This window comes from Dermacentor variabilis, chromosome 1 (genome assembly GCF_050947875.1).
Source record: "Dermacentor variabilis isolate Ectoservices chromosome 1, ASM5094787v1, whole genome shotgun sequence".
Classification (NCBI taxonomy): domain Eukaryota; kingdom Metazoa; phylum Arthropoda; class Arachnida; order Ixodida; family Ixodidae; genus Dermacentor; species Dermacentor variabilis.
The window spans coordinates 33,400,406-33,413,986 of record NC_134568.1 but is presented as its reverse complement, the minus strand read 5'-3'; positions in this window follow the sequence as shown (position 1 = coordinate 33,413,986).

Sequence of the window (13,581 nt, the reverse complement as noted above, 5' to 3'; positions counted from 1 at the left end):
GACGTCGGACGACAGCGCTTGTTTCCTCTTGTAATCTCTCTCTTTAAAACCAGCCGCCAGCGACAACACCCGCACGTGACGTCACTGCACTAACCCTTTAAAACTAACACGCCGAGGATGACGAGGCCGCCTTTGACGAAGATAGGACCTCCTATCGAAACGTTGGCCAGCCTGTCTGAGGCACTTCATCCCTGTTTACAAACTTTATACCACAGTGTGCTATTCCATCTGTCAGCCCCTTTCTTGTTTTTGGACTAGCTTGTAGGTGTGGTGACTAAGAAAGAGGTAAGCTGGACGTTTAAATGGTTATTTATTTATTTATTTATTTATTTGTTTATTTATTTATCAATGCTGTAAACATTGAAATGCTCACAGAGGAGTGTATATACAAACAGTACAGACGTAGCGTTTTGTCATATAGGGGATGCATCAAGCTTAGAAGCAAAATGCAATGGCTACAATCGACACGCCATGGAAGTAAAAAGTAACTACAAGGACACAAAAACAAAATATACAATGGGTACGCTATGTAAAGTGCAAGAAGCAGTTATAACGGAAAAGAAATGCGCAATGTGTGTGCCGTGTAACGTACTAACAGTATCGAATACAATGTATATTAACATGTGCATCCAATGAACAAACGTGTGCGAAAACCGAGCGCAAAAAGGCACGAAAGAAAGTACGCGGACACAGACGCTGTGCAAGAAGTTGCGGCATGGAAATGCGTCAATGATAACTTTTGATGAACGCTTAGCCAAGACGACAACAATGCGTTCGCCCTTCTCCTAATGACTCGAAGTGCAGCTCGAGTGCCGAGTCGAATTAATGCACAGATTGTGAACGAACAACGTCACTTGGAAGGGAATTCCAGTGCTCTACTGCTAAAAAAAAAAAAAGAGTATTTTAGTTTGTTAGAACGCGAAAAAAGATGGTCTAATACATTTAACAGGGTTAGTTCTACTGGAATAACGTCCGGGGGGCACCAAGTAGTTGGATTTTGTTAAGTTTATGAGGTCATGGTAAGGAAGATAAAGAAACTTCAAACCGGCCAACTTCCTCCAACCAGATATGTCGTGCAATTGCGCCTTAGAGAATGCACCATCCGTTCTGAGCGTCTCTCCTACGCATTTCACGCCTAATGCTGAAGCCGTATTCTCAACAAACATCTTTTGGGAGTGGTACTTTTACGTGACGTAGCGACCGAAGCGACGCATCTCACTAGCGCGCTGGTTTCTCTGCCCACTGAATTATAGCCATCAGCGGCCGTTGAAAGTGATCAGTCGAAAATACAGCGCCTGGATTCACGCGTTGAACAGAATTGCCGATTCACCCCATATAGACGAGTGTGACGTATGTTCTTGCCACCGAATCACGCAGAACACAAGGACGCTTCAGGCTAACCGCTCGCGGCATGATTTATTGCTGCGAAGCCGTCAGAGCAATGTCAGCAGAGCAACCGCTATCTCGACTATGTGACGTGGCTAACATAACATACGAGTATTCCGAAATTGCGCTCTTTATTGTTCCGCGCGAAGCGTTTAAGGCAGATCCTTTGGGATGGTTGGAGTTTTCCGGGACCGGTACAGAGGCAGCCCGCCGAAGATCATCCTTCTTCAGCCCTCCTGGTCTCCGTGGTCCTTCGCGCTGTTGCTGCACTCTATTTAGACAGCTCGTGACATTTTCCCGTTGGCAGACGAAGCCCACCGGGCAGGTCAATCAGTTGCTCGATGATTGTACGGCTTCTGGCTGGCAACGTGCGTAACTTCGGTTCTGGCCGAGTGTCGTCCACAGTTTGTGAGGCGGGCTATGCGATAGTTTACCTCGCTGATTAATTCGAGAATAACGTAGGGCCCAACATAGGTGGGCCAAGAGGTCAAAAGGGTCGAAGTACACATGTAGGCTACGGCCATCGTAGTAGATGTCTGACCGATCCTACGAGGTCTGGGTGCGCAGCCGAGCAAGGCTGCTCGACTGCGCACCCACTGGCTCTGCTCGAAAACGGATCTTGGTAATAGAGCCATCGCCACGAGCGAAGTAAGGAAACCTGGTGTCGAGCGTGTAGCGAGGCGGACAAGCATAAAGAAGAAAGAACGGTGGGCAACCGGTGGTCTCGTGTCTCGCGGTGTTGAACGCATAGGTGACAAAATGCAGGATACTGTTCCAGTTCTTATGTGCGGAATCGACATACATGGATAGCATGTTGGCAAGCGCCCGGTTTGTACGTTCGACCAGACCATTAGTTTGTGCATGGTATGGCGTGGAATGGTGGAAGGTAAACTACCACAGATGAAGGGTCCCTTCGACAACATCTGTGGTAAATTCTCGCCCACGGTCACTGATTATGATGCGAGGAGGTCTATGTCGGAGAATGACGGAATATAACCAGGAAATAGAAACTTCTGTTGCTGTGACCCATGACAGCGCTGCCATCTCACCACAACGGGTCAGGTAATCTACACAAACAATAATCTAGCAATTGCTTTTAGAGACTCGCGGGAAAAAGCCCAGGAGATACACTCCTACTTGTTCAAAAGGGGCGCTGGAAGGTGGGACTGGCTGAAGTCGACCATACAGTGTGTTCGCAGTTCGCGTGTAACGCTGGCATTCGGTGCAGCTGGCGACCTGTCGTTCGCTATTGTAACTCATCCTGGGCCAGCAAAAGCGGTCTTGAGCACGGTAGAGTGCTCGTGTAGAGCCAAGATGGCCTGAAGTTGGATCGTCGTGCATGGCGCATTGTAGTTGAGTGCGAAGGCTCTTAGGGACAGCTAAAAGGTAGCGCGCGTCAGTGGTCGAGTATAGCTCTTCTTATAAAGGACGCGGTCACGTAGGCGTAAACGGCTTCATGCGCGGCCGCCAAAAGCGATTGTAAGCTCTTGTCCATCTGCTGCTCGGATATGACGGTACGCATGTCCGGAAGTTCCGGAGACCCAAAAGCGACGTATTGATCGAAGTTATCAGCATGGCATCAAGTCACCAGAAGTGGCATCTGAGAGAGACAATCAGCATCAACGTGTCGTCGACCGCCTCTCGTAGGAAACAACTAATTCGCACTCCTGCAAACGGAGGGCTCAACGCGCAAGTCAACCAGAAGGATCCCGAATGTTCACAAACCAGCATAGTGAATGATAATCCGTAACCACCGTGAAGGAGCGTCCGTATACATATATGGAGGTACGAGCGAAGCCGTTTCACCGCGAAGGTGCCAGACACTCTTGCTCGGTCACTGTATCATTGCACCTGGACGACTCAAGGAGAGGCTAGCGTACGAGATCACGTGCTCGCTTTCGCCGATGCCGACACCACTGGCATCGGTGTGAACCTCTGTTGGTACTGAGGGATCGAAGTGGCGTAGAATAGGCTACGACGTCAAGAGGAGCTTTAACTGGAGAAACGAGGAGTCGCACTCTGTGGTCTAATCAACAGGAACTTCTTTCTGGAGAAGGCGCGTAAGTGGGTGGGCCACGTCAGCCAATCTGGGAATGAATCGGCGTAAGTATGAACATAATCATAAAAAAACTGGAGAACGCTTAAGCTTCGCCTTTAAGAGTGGAACGTGATAGCATTCAAAGATTCCTGACTGCTTCTCACCCTTCCTGGCAACTGCAACTTATGTAGCCGTAATGTTTACAGGGAAACACTAGTGGCGAACGCTATGCACGAAGGCGAGCTTTCTGATATAGAACCGCGACCTCTTGAGTGTGCCGATCCCGGAGGTAGTGCACAGCAGAGCGAAAAAAATGATTATTTTCAGGTTTCTGTTGTCGTTTCGCACTTCTAATATTTTGGCCTGAGAATATTTAACATAAAAGGCATGCGCTGTTGGTGTGTTGTTTTATGAAATTTGTTTGTGGGCTGCCATTCTTGAAATCCGAGGAATAACTTTGTTGAGAATGCAAGACAAGGTATGAATAACGTTGGTGATAGAATGGTGTGGCAATATAACCCGCATATAACGCATGCCACATGTCAAGGCGTGGCATATGCATATACCTAAATATACACAGAAGTTTTTGCTTACGGGGACGCCGGCGCCGGACGCCGGCGCCGACACCACATTTTGTGCTTTATGAGGCCCTTAAATCTATCGCGTTAAAAAAGTTCGTAACTGCTTGGCGTAAGGAGGTTCCTTCAATGTGTCTACAGCGGTGGTCTGTTGTGGATCTGGTCGTACACCTTTTTTTATGGACCAAATGTCCCAGCACAAGAGTTAGGCGTTCATCAAAATGGCACCTCTTGAAATTGAGGGCAAGGCCGGCTTTGTCCAAGCAGTTCAGCGCCAACTTCAAACGCTTTGTTATGCTCATCAAATGTTCGACTGAAGATCACAACGTCGTCTAGGTAACACATGCAAACTTTGTGGGGACTGCGTGGTCTATTTTGTTGCGGCGCCATAGAGCAGCACGTTTGGGGCATAGGAGCCGCATCGCGGCGAGGTCGCTTTCGAACTTCGCGTGCGCGGGCCACCGCTTTCCCTCTCTCTCTTACCTCCGAGGACGCCGAACAGCAACGGGACCGTAAAACACTTGCTGCTGTCTGCCCCCGAACGGTCCCAGGAGGCGTTTTTACAATTGCTAGTAGGTACAGCGGGGCGTGGCGCTTTTCCTGGCGCTCGACGTTTCTGCGCAGACGCGAGTAAGAGCGGGTGCGAGAGAGAAAATCTGGGGGCCTTTGCTCCTTGAATGTGTGAGTCTGCCTAGGCACAACGGAGGAGGTTTCTTAACGCGTGTTGTATGGCGTTTGTCTCTTAGGCATGCCGGCATTGCGGAGTGAGGTCCAGTTTGTTTACGCTCCGCCGCTAGCTGCCCGCGCGCCGAGGCAGTGGGCACGGACGCCCCATTTGGTGATCGCTGTGTCTGAAGGGGCAAGGTTCTGACTGGTGTTATGTATAAGTCGCGGGTCGCTTTTTGAATCGCGACGATAGATTGCATTTTTACAAGCACTGCTCCAGGAGGGCACATGTAACCGGCAAACGGAGGCCTCAGGAGAGCACCTGCGGTTATATTAAAGCAGGTGGCGCAGGATCTCCGGGGCACCCAAGCGGTAGCAGGGGGATCAAAGCTGGAAGCAGGGCGGCCCGTGGGTTGGGGCCGCGGAGGCCGAAGCGTGCCAGGGGGTGTTCGCATAAAAAATTGGCTGTCCGCGATAGCGGACATCCGATCTTATACTCCTCTGGCATGCGCAGACCTCTGCGAGCGCCAACCCACGGACCAGTCTGGGTTCTAGCTTTGATGTCCCCGTTGCCGCTCCAGTCCCTCATTCCGAATGGGCAACGCCCATCGTGCCAGTTTTGAAGAAGGACGGAACAGTGCGCATTTGCGGGGACTTCAAGGTTACACTAAACCCTGTGTGCGATGTTGAGCAGTACCCCTTGCCTGTCATAGACGATATTTTTGCAAACCTGTGTGGAGGAAAAAAAATTCAGTATTTTAGACCTTCGCGATGCTTACAATCAGGTCGAGCTAGATGAAGACTCGCGGAAATGAGCAGTGATAAACACACAAAAAAGGCTCTTTTGCTACAACAGGTAACCTTTTTCCATCGCATCAGCTCCAGCGATATTCCAACGGAAAATTGAATCTGTGCTGTAAGGACTTCAGGGTTTTCACCGTCTGAACTTCTTCTTGGGTACCGTTTGCGTACAAGACTAGATATGTGTCTTCCTCCTAGGAGCCACTAAAAGCCCAAGAATCCAGCGGCTGATTCCGCCAGTTGGTACTTCGCCCCTGGAGATGCCGTCTATGTGCGCAACTACGGCATAGGAGAAAAGTGGACACTAGGCAAAGTAAAATCGACGAGTGGTGCCCGTTTAGTCAATGTGGCTACCGAGGACGGTGTCGTTCGACGCCATGTCGACCAGATCCGGAAACGCTCATCAGACACGGACGGAAGCATAGAAAGATCAAGTCCCGAGGAATCGCCTCCGACGACCATAGGGGCACCGAAATACGAGACTCAAGACCTTCCCGAAGGGCCTGTTCCTGACCTACGTCGGTCCACAAGAACCAGAAAGCCAGTGGAGCGCTACGGCTACTAGGGGAAAGGAATGTTGCAGATAACCTATTCGGAGCCACGTGCGCCTCCGCGCATGCGTCGATGGTCCCTCTTTTCTTCTTTCTCTCTTTTCTCTCCTATATATATTTCGGAGCTGGAAATAAAGCGTCGTCATTTTGCTCTGCGAATCGGCCTGGATTTCATTGCGCAGCTGCCGGCCTTTGGCCGGTAGAACGTAACAAATTACCACGTACATGGTCAGAAACAGGTCATTGCACTCGATTTCAGCAACACGCTGATCGTCGCCCCTATCCCTTGAAGCATACACCCCGAATATAACGGGGGCCGACGCCAGGCCCGTGCCAATGCTCTGCTGCGCTCCTGTTGTGGGAAGAGGACTACGCGCTTCGTAGACGCGGCAGAATACACACGACAACACCGGTTCACGGCGGTCGTCGTAGACGCAAACTCTCGGCTTACGCACGCGTGTAGTCTCAGCACGGAGCACCCAGAAACAGTGGAAGAGGTTGCGCTTGCGCTTACCGACCCCCTCTGCGAGGTAGTGTTTAGCGATTCACAATCCGCAGTTCGCAACTACGCCCGGAGTTCCATTTCCTCCGCAGCTCTCCAGATCGTAAGGAAAGCTGGTCGACAGCACTTCGATACCACCGCGATCATGTGGTATCCAGTGCACGTCGCCATCCCCACCGACGAGGGCACCCCTAACTTGAACGAGGTAGCACACCGCTCTGCTCGAGAACTGACCCGCCGCGCAGAATCGGAAACGCCCTCTTCGAGTTCGTAACTCCTGGTTCGAAACACGCGCGAACGCTTAGTCAGATACAACGACATCACCAAGCACTACCAGCTAGGCAGGCGGATATTGCCCCACCTCAACCCAAACTTAGTAGAGTCTTTTAGTTGAGCGTCTTTACGGTCCGCTCCGCTCCAAGTTGCCTCGCTAAGCCACAGCGGAGCGGCGGGAGATTTTCACGCCTTAGTTATACGTTTAGCGTATACATATAGCGGAGCGGACGGATGGATGAATGGATGTTATGAGCGTCCCCTTTGGAACGGGGCGGTGGGTTGTGCCACCAAGTTCTTGCTATTATACTGCCTTGTGTCCTACCTAAGTGAAGAAAGAAAAAAGAAAGAAGAAGAAAACCGCTATGAACTCCCACAACCAAATTTTCTGACCCCCTATTACGAACTTTGCTTTTGTAAGTCTCCGTTTTTTGTCGTTTCCCTACTTTTCTTCCACCATACTTCCAATCGCCTCTTACTAAGCTCTATTGCGGACATATTTACTTTTCCCTGCTCTCGCTGAACCCAAGGGCTTCAAGGAGACCTGTGGTGCCTAAATCGACCGCTGGGCAGATGTCTTCACATTCTAATAAAACATGCTCCATCGTTTCCCTAGTTTTACCGCAGCAAGCACATGCTTCTTCTTCCTTCTTATATATCGCTTTATAGGTGCGTGTTCTAAGGCATCCTGATCTCGCTTCGAAAAGTAATGAGCTTCCCTTTGTTTCTTTCCTGATTTCGTTTTTTCCTCTTAAGTAGTTACTCATGGCAGGTTTCTTTTCCATTGCCGCCACCCATGAGATTATTTCAGGCTCTCTGACTTTCCGCTGGACGTTCTTTGTTGCTGTGTTGCCCACCCTACAGGCCGCATACATGCTGATAAGCTTCCTAGCTAGTTCTTTTCTTCCACTGTGAATCAATGCGGACCTTTCTAGTTGCAGCGCCCTCTGGCCAACTTCAGGGTAATGAAAGAAAATAAACACACCCATTGATCACTTTTATAAAGTAAAACATATATATATATATATATATATATATATATATATATATATATATATATATCTTATTTGTCCATGAAGTACCTAGACGTACGCTTTTATTGCGTTACCGGTCCATTTAATTCTGTGGCCATTTCCGTCTGCGTCGCGCACGAAAGTCGTCTGGCGACCAACTGCAGACACAAATCTTCCTGATTGCGGCACCGTTTCCCCGCGTAATACCAGAGGAGTGCTCTTTGCAAGATATGTCAGGCAACTAGAGCGAGGCTCTCACACATGTTGTGGGAGTGTCCTGTTACAACAGCTAAAATGGCAATAGCTCCGGAGGCTCTTGCGTGGAAGTGGACCGCCGCTCTGCGCAGCTCCAACCTCCAGACACAAGAGTGGGCAGTCAGTCCAGCAGGCCCTAGAGGCGGCGATGAGGCAAGAGCTCGAAGTCTCCTCATGGGAGACCTGAGCCCGGGTCGTTAAACTTTGCCGGATTTATAATAAACTGGTTTCCATCCACTAATGTACAAACTAAAGAAATAATTAAATCAACATCGCCACCATCATCACCACCAGTAACACTATCGCCCTCATCATAATCACGTGCTGTCGGCTACCCCGGTCGGATGCATGGCTCCAGTCAAAGGCTGTGGCGGGCAGTGTACTGTTTCGTCAACCGCTGGCACGATGCTGGCGCCTCGTTCCTACACTGTAAGAAAATGCGCATATGAACGAATACATAAACTTCTATGGTTAATAAATGAGAAGGTAGAAAGTAACTGGTTTTTTAGACATAACACATTTTCAGGCACTGTCGAAGAAAAAAAAAACGGCATTTGAGGCTGCATTTCAATGTTGGGGAAGTCCACGCTGGAGAATGGCAGGATGCTTGAGCTGTGGAGCAGCAAATAAACGCAAGAGTATAATTTCTGGAGATTAAAATTTTTGGGCCGTGCGTTTTCACTACGCCGAAATTCACTTTAATTTTGGCTCTGAAGGAAAGATACTTAAGGTAGAAAAAGAAAGATACCAAAATGCCCTAGTCGGCTTCTATGATCCGATGCTCATGGTAGGAGCATCAGATCATAGAATTCGAGAACGCTCCTACAGCTGGGGATAAACCAAATGAAAAAGAAATTTCGAGTGAAAAGCTCTGAAATTTAGGAAATGGGCTGCAACATAGGCGGAGAGTTTTCATCTGTACGAGGAGGGGGGGGACGAGTAGCTTTCCGAATACACACACACACACACACACACACACACACACACACACACACACACACACACACACACACACATATATATATATATATATATATATATATATATATGGCGTAGAGGTAATGTATCCGGCTCGCCTGCAAGAGGACCATGGTTCGAATCCACGCAATTTTCCACCGGATTAAAAAAAATCCGTGTGTTGATAAAATTGCATAAACAGGCCTGGAGTGCGGCCTGATCCCGGTGACCAGAACCGGTAACGCACTCGCTCACCAGAGCAGGATTGGCCACCCTGATGCAGTACTCGGCCGCAGCCTCCTATATGAATACAACAATCAAACCCCGGCCCTCAGTCCCCAGCGGCTGCGAAGCAACTGACCACGGCGGCGGTCAGACCTGTGACGAAGCAGAGGGTGCTAAGAATACCTGAGTCTGAACAGGCCACCATTTTAATCTGAACCTGGCGACGTTTAACGCTAGAACGTCATCTAGAGAGGCGAGTCTAGAAGTGCTATTGAAGGAATTAGCGGGCAGTAAATGGGATATAATAGGGCTCAGTGACGTTAGGAGGACAAAACAAGCATATACAGTGCTAAAAAGCGGGCACGTCCTGTGCTACTGGGGCTTAGCGGAGAGACGAGAACTAGGAGTCGGATTCCTGATTAATGAGGGTATAGCTGATAACATACAGGAATTCTATAGCATTAACGAGAGGGTGGCAGGTCGTGTTGCGAAACTTAATAAGAAGTACAAATTGAAGGTCGTACAGGTCTACGCCCCTACATCCAGTCATGATGACCAGGAAGTCGAAAGCTTTTATGAAGACGTGGAATCGGCGATGGGTAAAGTCAAAACAAAATGCACTATACAGATGGGCGACTTCAATGCCAAGGTAGGCAAAAAGCAGGCTGGAGACAAATCAGTGGGGTAATGTGGCATAGGCTCTAGGAATAGCAGGGGAGAGTTATTAGTAGAGTTTGCAGAACAGAATAATATGCGGATAATGAATACCTTCTTCCGCAAGCGGGATAGCCGAAAGTGGACGTGGAGGAGCCCGAATGGCAAGACTAGAAAAGAAATAGACCTTATACTCTGCGCTAACCCTTGTATCATACAAGATGTGGACGTGCTCGGCAAGGTGCGCTGCAGTGACCATAGGAGTTTAACACTCGAATTAGCCTAGACTTGAGGAGGGTACGGAAGGAACTGGTACATAAGAAGCCGATCAATGAGTTAGCGGTAAGAGGGAAAATAGAGGAATTCTGGATCAAGCTACAGAACAGGTATTCGGCTTTAACTGAGGTAAAGGATCTTAGTGTTGAAGCAATGAACGATAGTCTTATGGGCATCATTAAGGAGTGTGAAATAGAATTCGGTGGTAATTCCGTTAGACAGGATACCAGTAAGCTATCGCAGGAGACGAAATATCTGATCAAGAAATGCCAATGTAGGAAAGCCTCTAACCCTTAAGCTAGAATAGAACTGGCAGAACTTTCCAAGGTAATAAACAAGCGTAGGACAGCTGACATAAGGAAGGAATGGATAGAATAAGGAATGGATAGAATTGAACATGCTCTCAGGAACGGAGGAAGCCTAAAAGGAGTGAAGAAGAAACTAGGAATACGCAAGAATCAGATGTATGCGCTAAGAGACAAAGCCGGCAATATCGTTACTGATATGGATGAGATTGTTCAAGTGGCTGAGGAGTTCTATAGAGATTTATACAGTACCAGTGGCACCCACGACGATAATGGAAGAGGCAATAGTCTAGAGGAATTCGAAATCCCACAAGTAACGCCGGAAGAAGTACAGAAAGCCTTGGGAGCTATGCAAAGGGGGAAGACAGCTGGGGAGGATCAGGTCACAGCAGATTTGTTGAAGGATGGTGGGCAGATTGTTCTAGAAAAACTGCCCGCCCTGTATACGCAATGCCTCATGACCTCGAGCGTACCGGAATCGTGGAAGAACGCTAACATAATCCTAATCCATAAGAAAGGGGACGCCAAAGACTTGAAAAATTACAGACCGATCAGCTTACTGTCCGTTGCCTACAAAGTATTTACTAAGGTAATCACAAATAGAATCAGGAACACCTTAGACTTCTGTCAACCAAAGGACCAAGCAGGATTCCGCAAAGGCTACTCAACAATACACTATATTCACACTATCAATCAGGTGATAGAGAAATGTGCGGAATATAACTAACCCTTATATATAGCTTTCATTGATTGCGAGAAAGCGTTTGATTCAGTCGAAACCTCAGCAGTCATGGAGGCATTACGGAATCAGAGCGTAGACGAGCCGTATGCAAAAATACTGAAAGATATCTATAGCGGCTCCACAGCCACCGTAGTCCTTTGTAAAGAAAGCAACACAATCCCAATATAGAAAGGCGTCAGGCAGGGAGATACGATCTCTCCAATGCTATTCACAGCGTATTTACAGGAGGTATTCAGAGACCTGGATTGGGAAGAATTGAGGATGAGAGTTAATGGAGAATACCTTAGTAACTTGCGATTCGATGATGATATTGCCTTGTTTAGTAACTCAGGGGACCAATTGCAATGCATGCTTACTGACCTGGAGAGGCAAAGCAGAAGGGTGGGTTTAAAAATTAATCTGCAGAAAACTAAAGTAATGTTTAGCAGTCTCGGAAGAGAACAGCAGTTTACAATAGGTAGCGAGGCACTGGAAGTGGTAAGGGAATATATCTACTTAGGGCAGGTAGTGACCACGTATCCGGATCATGAGACTGAAATAATCAGAAGAATAAGAATGGGCTGGTGTGCGCTTGGCAAGCATTCTCAGATCATGAACAGCAGGTCGCCATTATCCCTCAAGAGAAAAGTGTACAACAGCTGTGTGGTACCAGTGCTCGCGTACGGGGCAGAAACCTGGCGGCTTACGAAAAGGGTTCTACGTAAATTGAGGACGACACAACGAGCTATGGAAAGAAGAATGATGGGTGTAACGTTAAGGGATAAGAAAATAGCAGATTGGGTGAGGGAACTAACGCGAATTAATGACATCTTAGTTGAAATTAAGAAAAAGAAATGGGTGGGGGGGGGCATGGGCAGGACATGTAATGAGGAGGGAAGATAACCGATGGTCATTAAGGGTTATGGACTGTATTCCAAGGGAAGGGAAGCGTAGCAGGGGCCGGCAGGAAGTTAGGTGCGCGGATGAGATTAAGAAGTTTGCAGGGACGACATAGCCACAATTAGTACATGACCGGGGTTGTTGGAGAAGTATGGGAGAGCCCTTTGCCCTGCAGTGGGCGTAACCAGGCTGATGATGATGATGACCCCATACCAGAGAAAATAGAAAGAAAAACAAACAAAGGAACAGGTGGGGTCTAAATCAGACGGCACTGCCTCGGGGCATCAAGACAACGGAAGGATGTGCGCTCTCCCACTGAGCACGGGACCTCAACGAGCTGAATTAACCGGTGACTGGCGACGGACAAAGGGGCCACTGCCGGAAGAGCGACATGTACGCACCTTCAAACGCCTGGATGTTGTCTCCCCAAGCCCCGTCTTACTCACGTGTTCTAGCGAGGGCCTAAATTCCGCCAAAAATCTAGCCCAATAGGGCTGCTATTATTAGCGGTATTGGGGCTCGCACTGTCGTAGGAGACGGCGAGTGTATGCGTATAGAATTAAAAAATAGTTACCGTGTCCCATGACAGTTTCACCTTCCCACTTTTGATATGCTTCACCGGAATACTCTCTTCTTTTCTTTTTTTTATGTGTGTCTTTGTATAAGCGCTGCTGAGTATGACTGTTGTTGATTCTTATAAAGAGTGAATCTGGCTTGGCGTCATTTCGGTTACTGAGTGAATTATACAGTGTTCCCCAACTATCATGCACCAAGACTTAAAGAAGGAGTAGTTGCTTTACTCGAAGAAAACGTAGTACATATTGTTTCCAGTGCAGTTTAGTATCCGCCAGTTTTTCTTTCGTCACTGAAATTTATATCGGTAATTCCAATGAATTACTAACTCGAGAAGTACTGTCCTAGTTTTCAGAGTATCAACGAGGCATTTGTAAGCGCCCTAATATAACACTTAAGTGCGGTGTTTTCAGCGACGTACTAATTGCGTACAATTTCTTCCGACTGGTAAATAAGCCTCACGAAATATGAAAAATACCGCGTGAGTGCGCTCCCACCCGCATTATAATGCATCGCCTTCAAATATGCTGATTGAAGAGAGTGATAATTTATTTGAATGAAGGCAGAGAGGTCGGCCTGAGCTAACGCATTCTAGCCTGCTACTCTCCACAGGGGGAGGGGGAACAGGGACATAAAGGTGTGATGAGGGATGATGATGACATAGAAGGAGGGATGCGCAACGGTGAAAGCAAGTTCTACATTCTGATAATAAACATTCAGAAAGCTCATTCATGAAGCCACTATATGGTTCCGTATCTCGTCAGTAGTCACCAATTCAAGTGAACTTAAAGGCGCTAGGACGAAGCTGCTGTGCGGGCCTCCCCTGCGTGAGCAGCACAAGCGCCAAACAAAAGCTTTAGAACATGTAAAGAGCTGCGATAAGCGGCTCCAGCACGGCGAGCACCTG